The sequence below is a fragment of the Cibotium barometz genome, chromosome 41 (assembly GCF_041138505.1).
Source record: "Cibotium barometz isolate CiBa-2024 chromosome 41, ASM4113850v1, whole genome shotgun sequence".
Taxonomy (NCBI): Eukaryota; Viridiplantae; Streptophyta; class Polypodiopsida; order Cyatheales; family Cibotiaceae; genus Cibotium; species Cibotium barometz.
The window spans coordinates 13,824,148-13,837,658 of NC_141086.1; the positions used below are offsets into that span (position 1 = coordinate 13,824,148).

At 48.0% G+C, this 13,511-nt stretch overlaps 1 long non-coding RNA gene across 2 annotated transcripts in view; it reads left to right on the top strand.

Moving 5' to 3' along the window:
• The first annotated feature begins 7,415 nt into the window (after positions 1-7,415).
• The window catches only part of LOC147614697 (uncharacterized), a 34,554-nt gene continuing 28,458 nt past the window's right edge, over positions 7,416-13,511 (top strand). For both annotated transcript variants that reach the window (XR_015262877.1, XR_015262878.1), the window contains exons 1-2: positions 7,416-7,502; positions 7,603-7,823. This is a non-coding gene — a long non-coding RNA (uncharacterized LOC147614697). The remainder of the gene's footprint in view (positions 7,503-7,602; positions 7,824-13,511) is intronic.

Genomic DNA, 13,511 nt, shown 5'->3' on the forward strand with positions numbered 1-13,511 from the left:
TGAAAAAGTACTGAACTAAAAAGCTGAATCTGGGTGTGCAATAAGTACAATGAGTGGGGGAGGGGATGGAGCTCTACTACTAGGAGAATGCAAAGCTATATGCATGGAGTATACAATCATGATATGCAACCTAGCTAGCTCCATCCTGGACCATACTGGGGGTATAAAATGGTATACATCAATGAAGGGGGTGTCCACAGCTCCGTGAAGAACATGCTTGGGTCTGCTCTGAAGCTAGCCAGTCGCTCCGCACCCTCTCTGTGAAACTGAGCTCTGATCTCTGTCATCTCTCTCTGGTATAGGCGTGGTGTCCGAAAGCCAGGTGTCCTTTGTCTCTTGCGGGCTCTGAGTGTCCGTGCTCTCTGGAGAGTAATTCCTTGCTGTGTAGGGACTGGGAGTGGGATGGATCTCTGAAAAAATGTAGTAATCTGTCTATCGTCCCCCCCTTTAGAGCTGTCTGAGCCTGTAATGATGTCTCTCTGTGACGCTGTATGTCTAGAATGAATCTCTCCAGTATGCGCTGGTCTGCTGCCTCAAAGATCTGGTGTAGGGAATGTGGCTCTCTGAATAAAATGGGATATCTCTCTCTGATGGCTGTATATGCTCTACATCTGCATACATAATGCTCCTCACTCTCCACCTCCTCTCTGCACAATCTGCATACCCTCTCCTCTCGGGGGATCCGTGCTGCTCTGCCAGTCTCGATCTCCGATCGATGTGATGAAACTCTAAATAGCCACTCGGGACCCGTGTGTTAAAAAGCCCTCCATGTATCTAGGCCTCTCTATAAATCCATCATTAGTGATACGAGAGAGACGGATATGTGGTGCATCCCTGTCATACTGGAATGGTGGTGGTAGATGATCCATGTCTAGGCCATGCTGTGACCTGTGCATACCATGATCCTTTGTCTCTTGCCTCAGCCAGCTGTCTAGATGCCTCAAAAGTTCTGTATGACAATCTGTCTTGTGGCATCCCTCTGAATATGTCTAGCAAGCATATAGTCTAGAATATGGTCTCTACCATCATAGGAGGCGCAGCAAACTCTGCTCGGATAATGTCATGAGGTACTGACGGTTTGCTGCGTATCATGCGTGCCATCATGAGGGACTGAGGTGTCTCTATCTGTGTCCACCAATGGGTAGCAAGGCCTGGTGCCCATAGCGCTGCTCCATACATTAGTGCCGGTGTGACTAATGTGTCAAATAGCCACCCCTTCGTCCGGGGCTCCTAAAAATGCGCCTGGTGGCACTGTCTCTCTAGCATAGCCAATGCTGCATATCCCCGTGCCAATCTAGCTCTGGCTGCTGAACCCATGGTGAAGCGTGTGGCTGCTGCAGAGAAGGTAACCCCTAGGTACACGTATGATGTCACCACCTCTACCTGGAATCCTGCGAGAGTGAATGTCAGCTGACTCCTGCCCTGTCTCGATGTATGAAAGACCATAACCTTGGTTTTCCCAAGGTTCACAGTAAGATCCCTCTGTGCAGAAATGATCGAGTGCATGTAGATGCTCCTGTAGACCTCCTGGAGACTCAGACACTAATACAATATCATCAGCATAAAGCATAATATGTACTGAGGTACCTGCTAAATCAACTCCATCTCCGCCTCCCCGTGTAATGAAGTCAGCCACCTCATCAATGTATAACCCAAATAGCGTGGGGGAAAGTGGGTATCCTTGCTTCACACCAATGGTGCTAGCAATAAGCTCGGACATACCTCCTGGGCATCTGACTCGCCCAAAAACCTGCTCATATAATGCATAGATGCCCCATGTCATATCTGCTGGTATGTCAAGAGACTGGAGGCGCGCTGAAAGAGCCTCTCTTGTGGTACTATGTCAAATGCCTTGCAGAAATCCACAAAGCAACAATAGAGCTTTCTCTTCCTCACTCTGGCCTGATCAATCATACATCTCAAAGTGAATACATGGTCAGTGGTAGAGAAAGCTCTCCTGAAGCCTGCCTACCTTTGATGAGTGTAAACCTGCTCGCTCAGCATATAAGCTAAGCTCTTGCTCCAACACTGCACCATAGAGTTTGGCCAACACGTGGCCAACCATAACCGTCATGTAGTTGCTCAGATCGAGCATATCCCCTGTTTTGTGAATCGGCACAATGGTGTGCATCGTCCACTCCACAGGCAAACCCTCTGCTAGTGCCCTGTTAAACAGGTGTGCAAGAAAAGGAGCCAAAGAATCTACTGCATATATGAGATGCTCACCCTGCAGGCCCATATGGTCGGCGGCCCGTCCATGCTGTAGGCGGCGGATAGCTTCCTTTACCATCGAGTGGGTAAAGAAGCTAGTTGTGGTAGGTCGAGGCTCCTGTGTGGCTGAGGTATAGGTGGCTATTGTGGGTCGTGGTATAGGCCCTCTGCATATGTGTGCCATGTTTGTGGGTCTGCAATAGGTGTCGGTGTCCGGGGCTCTCTGAAGTGCCGCCATGAGATAGGGCTATCTCTACTCATGAAGAAATGAAAGATCTCTAGCTCTTGTATCTCTGTGAAGCCCTTTTGCCGAGTAAGTCTCCTCATCTCTCTCCTCGACTCCTGCTGTGTGATGGCTCCCAAGGCTCTTTGTATGCGGAGCCGTGAGTATAGGTCTCTGCACTCCTCATCATACCATCTGTTCTCTGGGGCATAGTCCCAAATCTCGCAGGCTCTCCTGAGTTTACACGATGTGGGAAGCTCTGTAATGCAGCCGTGTGTAGGAGTGATGCCAGCTGGGCTGTAATGGTATCCATAGGTGCTAGGGGGTCCATGAGTAGGAGCCCATCTCTACTCTGCTGCCAGTGTATATGTCTGCCATGTCATGTGTGAAGTAGATGGTAGTGTGTGGCATCGTTATGTGGGGGACCAGTGATACTGGTGATCCGGCTAGTGAAAATGCCAAGTATGTATGATCTGCCCCATAGGACGATGTGGAATGGAGAATGAGGTGACAAGCTGTGATGCCTCCAAATACCCCATAATGTAGTCTACCACCGTGCCTCTGGTCCATGTATGACCCCCATGTGGGAAGCATGTCAGCCCTCCTGATCTCGGCCACTGTAGCATCCCGTTATAAATAACGAGACGATGCCTCGCTCCCAACTCTAGTAAGTGGTCCCCATAATGTCCTCTGTCTGGTCCAGTGTCCTCTGATGCCCGACTTACCCCTATCTCTCCCTCTAGATCCACAGGGTGGAGGATCTCCATGTCATCATAGTCATACACCTCACACTGTCTGCTCTGTGTGTGGGCATTGAAGTCGCTCGTAAGAAGTACTTCCCCTAGTGTAGAATAATGCATAATCTCCTTTGACAAACAAGTGTATGGTGAGGCTCCTATCTCCTCCTCCTGTGGCATGTCCTCTGTAATGACATAGGAGGATCCTGATGGAGGAAAGTAACATAGGGCTATGTATATAACCCTGTCCTATGAGAGCTGTAAGCTAATCCAAGCTGATCCACATGTATCTGGCCTCTGAATCCTGTGCTACTACTCTCAGTCTCCCCTGTTGCGTCTGAATAGAACTGCTACTCCCCCCGACCCTCTCGAGGTACCCTGGCGTGTGGTCCTTCTGTATGCTGACTCCCACTGGAATCCCTCTACTCCAGGTAGCCCTCTCTTTGGGCTCTGATGTGTCTTTGTCAGAAGTATGATGTCTCTCCCTACCATAACATGCTCCAGTCGTCCAGGCTGCACCCATAGTGAACCATTACAGTTCCATACTGCCATGTGTATCTCTGTGAGTGGCCTGGTCTGTGTCCCATAGGCCCCAAACCGCTAATCCATGGGTCGGCCATCAATGATGACCCGACCATCTCGATAGAAGGCCTTCTTGCCTTCTCTCCTCGCGTGTAAGACTCGTGGCATGCAAGCTCTCCTATGCTCAAGCTGCATCCTCATGAGATCATCATCCAAGAAAATAGGAGCTCCCTCTAAGCCTCGTAGTATGACCCTCTTCCTCATGAAGGTGACCCTCTCCATCTCTCTTGCAAACTGTAGGATGAGGGCTCGCTTGCATGTTGAGTCTTTCCCAACTCTCCATGCTTTGGTAAAGGGGAGAGGGTGTAGCCTAGCTTCATGCATACAAGCTGTCCATCTTTCTCGGGAGTGGAATTGGGTGTCTCGGCTATACTTGTGACTCGAATGTTGAGGCGGCGGGAATGCCTCATCTTCTCCTCCTCAATGGTGGTGTGAATGATTTGATCTTCTTCCCTTTGAGTCTCCTCCCTCACTTCTTTACGGATGTTCTTCTTCACCATCTCAACCCATCCTAACTGCTTGGCTTCGAGTTTTCCCTCCATGTCCTTTGTGATCTCCTTGGAGATCTCTTCTTTGATGGCCATGAGAGTGTTGTCATTGATCTCCCCTTCTTCCTTCTCGGTGTTCTTGACGGCTACCAGTTCCACTTTCAATGCACTCACCTCCTCCTTGAGTACTGTCCTTGAGTACTGTGTTCTCTTGTTCAAGGTCCGTGACCCATGCTTCGAGGGTCATGATGTGCCGGTGTAGTTTGTTCTCCACCTCATTGAGGTTGGAATCGGATGTCTTCTTGTTCTCCTTGATTAGTGCCTTCATTTCCGTCTCGAGGGCCTCAAGTTTCTCTTGGAGACTCCGGGCCATTCCTCCAGATTACTCTACAGTCCTTCCCACAGGCAGGGAGGAGAGAGAGAGAGAGAGTTATGTTGCTGCCTTGGGGGCCTGAGCAACGCTGGGTGGGGAAAGAGGCCCACCGGGCCTAGCGGAGAGGGAGGCGGGCCAGCATAGTGAGCGGCGGTGAACAGTGAAACGAATCAGCGAGGCGGAATCACAGGGCCTACCGGAGAGGAAGGCGGGCCAGCATAGCAGGCGGCAGGTGGCGAACGAATCAGCGAGGCGTAATCGGCGAACAGTCAGGCAGGGCAGCGAGGCGAAAGGGCTAGTGGGCGGCAGCGAAGCGAGAAGCGGCGAACAGTCAGTAGGGTAGCGAGGCGGAAGGGCTAGTGGAGAGAGAGAGAGAGAGAGAGAGAGAGAGAGAGAGAGAGAGAGCTTGAGCTTGAGAGAGCTTGAGAGAGAGAGAGAGAGCTTGGGAGATAGATAGAGCCTTGAGAGAGAGAGAGAGCTTGAGAGAGAGGGCTGTTGTCCCAGGCAGATGATGTGCTGCTGTCACAAGGTAGGTGGTGATGAGCAGAGAGGGCTGCTGTCCCAAGTTGATGTCAAATGAGCAGAGAATGGGCTGCTGTCCTGAGGTGTGCTGCGGCTACACGTACAGTAGCTGCAGACAGCAGGTACAACGTATAAGGTTTGCCGGGCGGCTGCTGCGGGGGGGTAGAGCCGACAATAGATAGCTATGGGCAGAAGACGCGAGCTAGTGCTGCTGCGTATAGAGGAAGGAGCCGACGGCAGATGCAGATAAATGATGTCGATCCAGGCTATTGCAGAGGTAGTCTGGCAGCAGCAGTTGGTGAATGTTGTTTATATGTTGTGTGTTTTTGCTGATTTTATGAAGGGATGCTTATATATGGGGTTGGGCTGCTGGTCAGCCCAGAGAGGGCTGTCGGCCAGAAGCAAGACAAAAAATACCAAATAAAACCCGTTTTTGGGCTGGATGAATACCATTTTTGGGCATATTTTCACACAATTAGAAGCATGAAGCGCAAGGCCATGGTTGCCCGTCCACGGGTCCACGGGGGTTCCCAGTTGTTCCTGGTTTGGTGGAAATTCAGAGGCAATAAAACTAGGCAATGTCCACACCAGAAAACAGGTTCACGTATGAATGTCAATTTATGCACAATGCACTATGGACTGTTGTTCAAACTTGTACACCAGAACATCATGGATCAAGGCACTAGTATGAAACCTCTTTGTTCCTTCGCAGGAGTCTGTTCACCAAATGTTCACACCATGGCATCTATATGGTCATCCATACCCATGGTTGCCATGCAAACCATGATAATAAATATAGACATGGGTTAGGATATCACTCCATGAGCTCTCTGTGAAATAAATCATGGATCTAGGGGTATAATATCCAGTTGGTGACCTGGTTGGGCTGGTCAGCTAGCTTAGGGGCCATTGTTGCCTATACAATGGGCTGCCATCGTGCATCCCCTAGCCTTCTTCATTCTTATGTTTAGAGCCCACAACATCCAAACCTGCTATTGCCGTTTATGACGTGCTAGAGGTGCCTTAATGAAGCCCAAATAAGCAGCAAGATTTCCTCTTCCTCTTCATTCAGGGTTCCACCTTAAGTTGGCAGCGCTTGGTGTGACGAGGATTGTCCTGGATAGAGTGGCAGGCTCCTAATTCAACCTTGATTCAGATTGGTATCCTTGTAAATAGAGTGTTGCTCATAACAGAAAACAGGTTCACTTATGAGTATCAAATCTATTGGTGAGGGTGCAAATCCATGGTTGCATCTTCATCAGCTGGTCTGGTGGAAATTCCGAGGCAATAAAACTAGGCAATGTCCACACCAGAAAACAGGGTCACGCATGAATGTCAATTCATGTACGATGCACATCAACTGTCATCTGTATGGTCACTCATACCCATGGTTGCCATGCAAACCTCGATAATAAATATAGACATGGGTCAGGATGTCACTCCATGAGCTCTTTGTGAAATAAATCAGTCCCATGGATCTAGGGGTTCAATATCCAGCTTATGACCTGGTTGGGCTGGTCAGCCAGCTTAGGGGCCATTGTTGCCTATACAATGGGCTGCCATCCTGCATCCCCCAGACTTCTTCATTCTTGTGTTTGGAGCCCACAACACCCAAACCTGCTATTGCAGTTAGAGGTGCCTTAATGAAGCCCAAATAAGCAGCAAGATTTCCTCTTCCTCTTTACTGAGGGTTCCACCTTAAGTCGGTAGCTCTAGGTGTGACGAGGATTGTCCTGGATAGAGTGGCAAGCTCGTAATTCATTTCAGCCTTGATCGAGACTGGTATGCTTGTTAAATAGAGCGTTGCTCATAATAGTCATAGAATGCAGTACTAGAAGTATCTGTGCGTAAGTCTCCCATTCTGTTAAATGTGACAGATAGGCCTATGTAAGAAATATGGCACCTTGAGGTTAATAAATAGAGTAGAGAGAAGGCTCAAAGAAATTTCTCTAGATGATAATGCCCTCTTTAACGATTTTATTCGTGTATTCCAAAAGTAATAATCAAGAATGTTAGGTAATGCAATGCAATGTTGTGGTGTTTTATTAAAAAGCTGTCTATGCTATTTAAGCCGCGCTTGATTAAAAACAAAACACAGACAAAGGTTGTGTAGTTATATTATGCAAGAGTCAATCACAAGCTAACATAAATTAGTGGTAAAGAGTGCAAATCTATTGGTGAGGGTTCAAATCCCAAGATTAAAACGGAGCTATTAAAGGAAAGCCTACCTTTACCAAAAGGTGGTATTTGATTGCTTTAAATTTGTGAATATTCTTAAGGAAAACAATCGTAGAGGTTCTATATGCGTAGGGAAGTATGCGGTGTCATCTTGGGATGCTTGATTCAATGAGGAAGAGTCTTTGCAGGTTTTATAAAGCAAGCTAGTGCAGTCAGATTTATTTTAATGTTTGGCGTCTCCTATGAAGTGACTGGGCTTATAATCTGTGTTGTGAATTTGGACGACAGACATCTTCCCCGCCATCAGTTTGGTAACCTGCAGTCAAAAATGTTCCCAGCCTACTTCAGTATTGTCTCGCCCTAATTCGTTTGTTGGGTTTTGGCATGCTGCATCCATGGAAATCATCTTCAATCACACAGAGAAGACTCAGATCGTGTGCTTGTTGGCGTTCTCTTTGATTTCCACAATTGCCAACATTCTCGTGTTTGAGCCTCTTACAACAATCAAGGTAAGATAGATAGTAAATAAAATGGGAATCCACAAACCACCCGTAAGAGGACACGCAAAAGACAGGTTAAGCTATCTTCTCACAGTGTGGCAAGTATGTGATTGAGCTTGTGTTGTGTCCACTGACTATGTGAGAGAGGCACAAGGTGGAGAGAGAGGCATCTCTATTGGGTTCACAATTCACTTGATTATCCTAGTCATGTACTCCTTTGTAAAAAGGTAGGCCTTCGTGGTGTGTAATAATTGCTTAGGGACTGGTTCAAGACGTTAGCTGTTAATCCTCTCTCTCTTGGGCTTTGTCACATCTCTCTCTCAGCACAATTATCAAAGAAAACAAGAATATGGTCGACTCTTCCGTTACCGCAATCATAAACCGCTTCTCTAAACTCGAGAAGGGATTTGACAAAATCCAAGAGCTCGAAGAGAGAACATCCAGGCAAGAGGCTGAGATTTCAGCCTTCAAGGAGGAACTAGTGGAGGCCAAATTGCATGCTAAAAGTCAAGCGGCTGAAATCTCAGCCCTCAAAAAGGAGTTAGAAGCCACTTCACAAGGCAAGCTTGAGGATGGAAAATTTCAGCCCTCCTTTATTGAAGAGCTGAATACCATCAAGGAACAAATGAGGATCATTTGAGAGGAGGAGGAGCAACATAAAGAGAAGACATCTTCATGGGTGGAGGTGATCACACAGACACAAAAGAAGATGGACGAGGAAGAGAAATGGATCGAGGTCACCAAGAAAGGGAAAGGTAAAGAATCGCCACCCATCCCCACTCCCACCATCATCAACATGACCCTTGAAGAGGAGTAAAGGAGGAAGACCCAGGCCTTACATGTATGAGTGTCCGGCCTAAAAGACCGTGATGATGCGGAAGGGGAAACCAAGGAGCTCTTCTCTATGATGGGCATTGAAGCCACGCACACAAAGGCATGGAGAGTGGGAAAGAAGAGAGAAGGTAGTGGTGAATCTTCTAAGGAGAGAGCACTTATCATTCGTTTCCCCTCCATGGAAGCCAAGAAGGACTTCTTGAAGAGACGTCCTACACTCAAGAAGACGGGAATATTTCTTGGAGATGACCTCACACTCTCGCAACTTGCCCACATGAAAGAAGTTATGCCCGAGATAAGGGCAGCCCAAGAGAAAGGGAAAGTGGCCTTCTATAGAGATGGTAGAGTGGTGATTATGGAGAGGCGCTCTTCATGACGGCGCGAGCCCTATGGGACTACACTCAAAGTTGCTACTTGTAATTGTAATGGATCTCTACGCCTTGATGCAGGGGCTTTTGAGGATAGTTTCATTCGGAGGGACATCATCTTCTACTGTGAGATGCATCAGGCTCTTGGACAGTCCATGCCACATGTTAGTGGATACCGATGGGAGACAACTTGTAGACAGGAGACTCGTTCAGAGCATAGAGGACGGGGCTCAAGAGGAGTGGCAATATTGTTTAGAGAGGAGCTGCAGCCACTGATACATATAGTCTGCAGAGATGAGTAGACTAGGTACATGTGGGTTAGATTGAGGGCAGAGACGGGCAGATATCTCTACATTGCTATATGCTATTTTGCTCCTAGTATATCAGTGTATGCATCACCTAGCTGGCAGTCTCCCTTTTCTATTTTGGATGATGACATTTGGGAGTTCTCCAGGGATGGTGACATCATTCTTTTGGGGGACTTCAATGCCAGGACCGCCCATAACCAGACAGGATTTTATGATACCTCATAGGAGATGTTGAGGGAGCTTGATGTTAGGGATATGGGTCTATCTAAACTCTCACAGGATGAGGAACATACTGTGTATGGGCGGTATTTGATAGACATGGGGACTGCACATGGATTGTTGGCCATCCTGAATGGCCTACAGAGATTCCCGAGAGCGGGCGGTTTCGCTAGCTTTCCACATCGGCATGGTGCTAGTACAGTGGACTATGTTATGGTTCAGCCCAATCTCATTCCCTCTTTTCAGGATTTTATGGTAAGCACTAGGCCGGTTGGAGTAGCAGTGGATCATGCTATCTTGTCCTTCACTCTCACATTTCAGTTCAACACAGCTCCATTGGGACAGGTCTCCACACACACTCGTTATACCTTTACGAGGGAGACTGACACCGTGTACACGGATGAGATATACAGACGCTTATATGCCGAGGAACCGGGACGGCCATTAGATGAGCTCACTCAGATATTGATAGAGACGCTTCATGGTGCAGCATCAGAGGCATATCCCCATAGTCAGCCTACATGGAGACGATCTGGGAACATGCCCCAAAACAGCTGGTACGATGAGGAGTGCAGAGAGATGAGGATCAAATTACAGAGAGAGGTGCTCATGGGTGTTACCACTCACAGACAGTCACGGATTACCTTCCGGTGCCTAGTGCGATGGAAGAAGAGGGCTTATCTTGCTCAGTTAGAGAGGGATTCGTATCAATTAATTATGAGTCAGGACTCAGACGAGGCATGGAGAATATTCCATGAGCATTCACCATCACCAGCCATTACCTCCACAGAGATTTGGGGTGAGTATGCAGCATCCCTGTACATAGCACCAAGACAGCCGCCCTTGCCAAACCCATCATGCCCAGAGACATGTGCTTTCTTTACTGCTGAGATGGTAAGGAAAGCTATTGACAAGATAAGGACTGGGAGAGCTTATGATCATGATGGTTTGGTAGCAGAGCACTTTATTCAGAGATATGCTTGTAGAGCTTATTGCTATGATGTTTAACCGAGCCATGTGTGAGGATTTTCCTGAGACTTGGAATATGTCCACGATTGTGCCTATCTTCAAGTCAAGGGATCCCATGCTTCCTGGGAATTATCGTACCATCATGATTGGTCACACATTGGCTAGATTATATGCATCTATTCTTGAGCAAGAGTTGAGTAGATGGGCAGAGAGAGAGGGCATACGTGCATCAGGGCAGGCAAGGTTTAGGAGAGGTTTTTCCACTCTTGACCATATCTTGACACTCAGAGTTATTATTGAGGAGGGCAGATTATATGGCAGGAGGATTTATTGTTGCTTTGTGGATTTCCGCAAAGCTTTTGACACAGTACCGAGAGCCAAACTGATGCGCAGATTACAGGAGATGGGAGTGCCCACACAGCTGATTTGGGGAATCATGGCTTTATATAGGACAGTTGTGGGGCAGGTACGTACTACTCACGGTATATCTGAGATGGTTCACTCCACTATTGGGGTGAAACAGGGCTGCCCCCTTTCTCCCACCTTATTTGGGATGTATGTGGATGAGGTTTCGGACTATGTAGAGCGGGAGGGTGACAGAGGAGCACAGCTAGCAGGGACATGGATTCCGCTGTTATTGTATGCTGATGATATTGTGTTGATCTTAGATTCTCGAGAGGGGATGCAGCGTCATTTGGATGCATTGCACACGTTTGCACAGGACAGTGGATTGTCTATTAACCTTGGTAAAACCAAGGTGATGGTGTTTAACACCATAGCACAATGAGTTAGGAGGTCACTATCCACCTTTACATATGGTCAGGAGACAGTGGAGTATACAGATGCATATACTTACCTTGGTGTGGTTTTTAGTAGCCCACTATTTTCCTTGAGGAGAGCAGCGGAGACCAGATTGACTAGAGCTTATGCAGCATTGGGGAGACTAGAGAGGATGTGTTCGCAGGTTCAGTTCTGGGAACCTCGAACAAAGCTCTGGCTCTTTGACACTTTGGTCACTTCAACCACCATGTTGTATGGAGTGGAGATATGGGGACCCTCAGTGGATCACCACAGCCGAGCTAGTAGCACTGATGGATGGAGATGTATGGAGAGGCCCTTGGTTTCTATGATTTCCCGGATGATTAGGGCTAAGGCCTCCGTACCACATGATGTTATCCGTGCAGAGATGGCTGCCCCCCCATTGGTAGTAGAGGCACTCACTCGATCAGTCTCCTTTATACATAGCACTTGGGCTCTCCCTAGAGATAGATATGCTCGCTTAGCCCTAGAGTCTTCATGACAGTTGGCATCACAGGGAGACGGATCATGTTGGTATGCAGAGATGACAGCTTGGTTCCAACTGCATGGCTTTAGTATGGACACGCTACCTCCATTTCAGTACTTCCTGGATGCACCCTCCCTCTCTCTCACACGAGCAGAGATTACCAGACTTATCAGGCAGGACTTGACTTAGCTGGACACTAGGAGGACATGGATATAGCCGACACACGAGCTTGGTATGATGATGGCTTTCTATAGAGATCATCTTCTCTAGCTCATGAAGGATGGGTTTGTGATTAGACCTAGCTACATGGATACTCATCTTTCTCATGGGGTACGGTGTGCTATTGGTTAGATGTGCACATCCTCACACCAGCTAGAGATTGAGACTGGCAGATTCAAAGGAGTACTAGCTGAGGCCAGGATTTGTGAGTTGTGCTAGATGCAGCTAGAGACAAAGTTACATTACATATGTCACTATCCAGTATATTATGAGATACGAGGCTGTTTTCACTGCCTGTTCAGAGAGGGTTTCAGACCACTTTCCAAAGTCATGAGATACCAGGATCAGAGATGCCTCGGATTATACTTGCTGGAGCTGCGTAGACATAGAGAGGGTCTCTTGATGAGAGGGAGGGGATCAGAGAGGAAGAGACACCTCTACAGAGGCAGATTACAAACTTCTTTTGACCAGAGATTGAGCAGCCAGGCCAGCAAGCATTGCAGCTAGCCGCCCCAGAGTATAGCCGCACCAGAGGTACACTGATGATTGATCGGGCTATAGAGCTGGGGCGGTCCAGGCACCCCAAGATAAGAGGCCCATCTCGACACCTTCGAAGACTACAACAGAGGATCATGACCATACTGGCATGGCATGGGAGACGTGCAGTCAGAGTACTCACCATGGAGGACATTGAGGATATCCGCCATCGACCGATGAGAGACATATTTGGATAGTAATGTATAGGATGCTTACCTTTGTTGCTGGAGTTTTCCTTCCCAGATGTTATCCATTAGGAGCTCCTAGTACCTTACTTTTCCTCATAGTTGTTGTTTCAGTTTCAGTTAGTTGTTTAGTTGTTTTAGCTTTTCTTACATAGACATTGTATCAGATCCACCAATTGTTGTAACCTTTTTGGTCTCATAGGTCATTTTGGCCTTTTGAGAACGTTAATATATCATTTCATCTCTCTCTCTCTCTCTCTCTCTCTCTCTCTCTCTCTCTCTCTCTCTCATGGCGTGAAGCTGCGCAGGCCCCCGCCCTCCTCTATTCGCGTTGTGCACTGGTGGCCCTGGTTGCTGCTTTTTGCTACACTGCGCCTTTCTCGCCCTGCTTCCGCCTCCCAGTTTCCAGTGCACAGGTGCCCTTTGCTTTTGTACTATACACAAGAGTGCTTCCCCTTTGCCTCCCTTGCTCTGCACGCCTGTTCGTACACTACGTGTCCGCCTTGCGCCCTTGCTTCCATGCTGTACACAGGTACGCTTCCCCTCTGCCTCCACTGCTTTGTGCTCGTAAGGCTACGCCTGTTCGTACACTGCGTTTTCACCTTCCCTTTTCCCACCCGCCCTTGCTCAGGCCCCCAAGGTAGAAACTAGGGGGAAATAGCACAATGAACCTACAGGAGCTGGAGGCATACATCAAGATTGTGGAGGACAACACCAAGAAATTACTGGGCGAACAAAAGAAGGTGCTGGACAGGGTTCTGAACCAACATGAA